The sequence below is a fragment of the Oryctolagus cuniculus genome, chromosome 3 (genome assembly GCF_964237555.1).
Source record: "Oryctolagus cuniculus chromosome 3, mOryCun1.1, whole genome shotgun sequence".
Lineage (NCBI taxonomy): Eukaryota > Metazoa > Chordata > Mammalia > Lagomorpha > Leporidae > Oryctolagus > Oryctolagus cuniculus.
In genome coordinates, this window is record NC_091434.1 from 73,649,175 (window position 1) to 73,653,891 (window position 4,717).

Genomic DNA, 4,717 nt, shown 5'->3' on the forward strand with positions numbered 1-4,717 from the left:
CAACAAGAGGCACCTGGCTCCTGGCTTCGGATCGGCGTAGCTCCAGCCGTAGCGGCCATTTTGGGGGTGAACAAACGGAAGGAAGACCTTTCTCTCTCTCTCTCTCTCTCTCACTAACTCTGCCTGTCCAAAAAAAAAAAAAAATCCCTATGCTTAGAATTTATATGTATTATATATAAAGCTATACATACAAAATTATAGTATTTATCTTTCACATTCAAATCAACCTAGAACTTATTTTATTTAGGAATAAATTATGGGTCTATGTATATCAATTTCTTCATCCATCCATCCATTCATCCATCTAATGTTGGGCAATTGTCATCATTTGAATTGCTAAATATTTCACCTTTTTGAAATAAATTTTTAATATGTTTATCACTTTCCTAGTTTGTATTTGAACTTAGTTATCATTTGGGTATTTCATTATGTCCCACGGAACCACATGGATTCTCTGAGTACCTATCAGTTCCATATCATTTTAAAGTCTAGAATTCTATAGTTCATTTTAACAAGCTCACTTGCATTAATCTTATCTTCAAAATGTTTGGTTTTCACTATACCGGAAGTTATTTTGCTGGATAAATTTTACAATCAATTTTTGGACCTGCTCACGCATCTTCACCAGCAGCTGGGGCATCTCCCCCTTGGTGTTTCTGGTGTAAATCACTTGAGCTCTGTGCTTTGAAACCAGTGTGTTAAGTCCTGTACTCAGGAGCTCCTGCAGGGCTGCCCTAGCCAGGACCCGCGGATCTTCAGTCTCTCAGAGACCACGGCCGGAGTTATGAGCTTGTAGTTGGCAACTTCCTTACAGAGCTCGTTGAACGTAGCTTTGTCAAACAAGACCAGGTTCTTGAGCTTGTCCCGAACTTTGCCTTTAGACCACTTCTTCTTTTTGGTCTTGCCTCCAGACTTGTTCACGGGGTCCTTATCTTTCTTGGCCGACTTTCTGGCATCTTTTTTCTTCTTGTCGTCCTTGGGCAGCATAATGAGCCGCGGAGAGCTGCAGGGACCATCTCAAGATGTTGCAAGATGTTGGACAAAAAGAAAAGTGCCCCTGCCCAACAAGCCCAGAAACCTCTGCCCGCTGGGAGTACTTCCGGGGCAGGGGGCAGAACCTCGTGTGGAGGTCCCGCCCACCGACCCATAGCTTGATGCGAGCAGCCAATGGGCGTAGTCGAGTGCCCTGAACGCTGGCCTAGATGGACAGGCACGCCAGATAGTTGGGAAGCACTTTCAGTGCGATGGCACTGAGAAACAGAAAACGCTGTGAGGCCCCGCCATCGCTAACACCCTACAATCAATTTTTAAAGAAAGCTACACCTCTCCACTTTATACTTTGCCACTTTCCATTACAAATGAATTGAGAAAACTGATAACCTCAACATTTATATTTCACACCCAGTTTTGTTTATAAACATCTGTCTTCAGGTTTTGCCATTACTTATGGAGATTTTACTGCTCTTTGTAAAAGATTCTTCCTAGATTTTTAACTGTGCAGCAGTTATTTTAAACAGAAGGGCTTCTGAACATTTATTTCTCTTTGGAGTGGGCATTGTGGTACAGTGAGTGAAGCCACTGCATGACACGCCTGCACCCCATACCCGAGTATCTGGGATCAAGCTCTGGCTCTTCTGCTTCTGCTTCAGCTTCCTGCTAAGGCTCCTGGGTGGCAACAGATGATGGCCCAAGTGCCTGCGTGTCAGCAACCCATGTGGGAGGTCCAGATGCAATTCTTGACCCTTGGCTTCAGGCTGACTCAGCCCTATATGTTGTAAGTATTTGGAGTGAACCAGTGGATAGAAGATCTCTTTCTCTCTATCCCCCTCCACCTTTGTCTCCCCTCTCCCCCTGCTCTCTTTGCCTTTAAAAAGAAAAAGAAAAAAGCTAGATGCCCAATTCTCTTTTATATTATATTTTGTTCTTCTCTTAGGAATCTCTTGATTCCGGCCAATAATTCTCTACTTTGCACTCCAGAGTTACGTGGAAGGGGCAGGAGCCACGTCACATAGGGCTCTTTCAGAGTTAGATGTTGTTTTATCTTCCAATAGGCTTTGCTGAATGGCTACTTCCTTCAAAAAATGGGCATAGAATAGGATACATTGATTTAAAAACCACATTTATTTTCTGCAAACAGTACGAATTATAATAAGACAATTTAACAATCAATTTTGATAGACTTCTGAAGTAGAATGAAAAATCACTTAAATTGTGCTTTCCAAATAAGATAAAAATATAGGAGCTGTTGCAAAGTCTAAAAATGATTAAAATTGTTCAGGCTAATAAATCTTTAGATTTTTCTCTCGTGATTCACTGCTAGTCCAACATTATGATCAACACCAACCTGTTTAGTGCAAAAAGAATTTTTAAAAATATCCACTACAACTCTTACTGAAATATCTAAACAAAACTTATTTAAACAAGTGAGAAGACATTAGGCTTGTGAATATTAGAATTCAAGTTATTATAAAAGTCTGGATCACCTACTCTGTAGAGCCCAGTTTACTAAATGCTTGAATGGAAATTACACACTAAAAGGTTATAAAGAGTTTGCTTTATTGACTACTATGCTGACTCCACTGAAAAAGGTGCAGTGATGAAGCTGAAATAGGAAGCACTTCACCACTGAAAATATTTAAATAAGTAAATTACAAAGTGCTAATAGTGTCTGTTAATTTTGTGTGACTCCTGGTTTTAGGCATAACATTGTAAAAGATAAATATCTCATTCACTGCAAACATGTTACTTCAAGGAATAAAATAGTGATTATTTTAGGTCTACTATTTATGCATTAACTATCCAGTAATAATAGCATACAACTGGATAATTCAAAGAAATTGGTAATTTTTTAACTGCTCTTTAACAGTGCAAGATGAATTCCATATTGCTTTAGAATGAAGTAATTCTCTTGTTTACCCACAGACTAATACCAACAGTCTTACTGTTAATGATTATATATGAAGACTTTTTTTTTTTTTTAATCAGCAATCTCCCAGGAATGTCTGGAACTAACGCAATTCATCAACAGTCCATTTGTTCTCTTTTTCAAATTAAACAATCTGTTAGATATTCTTTCCTATCAGAGAAGAAGTATGATGGATTTTATTTCCCAGATCCTAAGTGATTTTCAAGTCTCCATATTTGAAATGCTTGATAAGGGGGGAAACTTTCATAAGACAAAGTCATCCTTAAGGTTAAAGTAATGTGCTCCAGGATTTTTCCACTGCAGCAATAGAATAGGAGAGGATGAAAAGGTGGGTATTAGAAACTCATTTTAGAAGCCCTGAGTTTCAAATATTAAAAGTTCAGGCCTTACTAGATAAAGGAAATTGTCTAATGGCGCACTGCAGTACATGATGCTGTTGTTCACTCATTTCCACAGAGCTTCAGCTTGTTTGGCCAAGAAGGAACTACATGACTGCAGGGCACTCCTCATCTTAGAATTTGCTTGCACATGAAAGCACTCGTAAAAAACTCTCTTCCTGAGTCCTGCAGGGTCTACCATTTCTTAACCACAACTCCGTGGCCATGAATATTCACACCATAAACAATCTATGCATGTATGTTTCTACAGAAACTAGTTGTCTTTTCAGGTGCATAATGGAAACATGATTTTTTTGTGTCCTTTCAACACTTTGGTTAGTGTAACTCCAACATGCAGCCAACATTTGGCCAAAAGAATTTTGAGCAATTGAATGAAAATGATGAAGGGCTCCAGGTAACTTCCAGAAAAGGTAGCTTTCTATACTTTAGCAGATATAAAGCATTATAGTATAAAATGTGGCTATTTAAAACAAATATACCTTGAGGAAATGTACAAATGCATAATACAAGCCTACACAAGCAATATGATAGATGGCACACTTAACTATAGGTAATCAATTCAAACAAAACGTAACCAATCATTGGGGTCTTAATATTAGGTTTTTATTTTTTTGTCCAAATAAGCCAGCAAGAGAATTTCCTGTATCATCCTGGAACCACCTTTCCCCCTAGATTGGTTCTATGAACCTTGATATTTTGGTTTGCTTAGCTTGTGACACACTTTAGTCCCCAGACTCTGTGTGGTTTCCTCTTTGGTCCCTTCACTAGCCACAGATACTTATTCTAAACAGACATCCACCCCTATCGCTAGACTTTGAGGTCTGGTTTGCTTCAGGATTAAACTTGTTAAAGAGGAAGACAGATTGGAATAATTATCACTAGCCGATGGGGTTCTTATTTCCTGCTTCAGATGCCATTACTCGAAGTCTTGTGGTTACTGAGATTTAACTATCGCCTACCTTGACAACAGTTCTTCCTTGGAATAGATGAATTTCTAAGAGTCTGAAGACTACATTGTTAAGCTTGGCTAGAAATTGTGTACACAGTAGAACTGGTAATTGTACCCAATTTTGATTATAAAATAGCATATCTCTCCCTTTGCAAAGAAATCAAGAAGTGGATGTGGAGACAGGTTTTCTAGAAAGAACACATGTCTTCCAGCGTGTACAGGGGAAGTTTCACTACAACCCATGATGACAAAGACAAGCCACTGATTTTAACTACTGTTGAATTTCTCATTGCCTATGTTTTGCCTACTTTTAACAACCCACTAACATGTCAATGCATACAATTAAATCTTTCCATACAAAATGTACCCACAGCAACAGGAACATTGGACTACTCTTTGTAATATCTAACTATTCTCCAAAATCATGAGTTCGCAAATTAAAAT

General features: G+C 38.6%; 1 pseudogene; it reads right to left on the bottom strand.

The window, feature by feature from the left end:
* Window positions 1-481: 481 nt before the first annotated feature.
* Window positions 482-1,138, bottom strand: LOC138848988 (small ribosomal subunit protein eS25 pseudogene; annotated as a pseudogene).
* Between the last annotated feature and the right edge of the window lie 3,579 nt (window positions 1,139-4,717).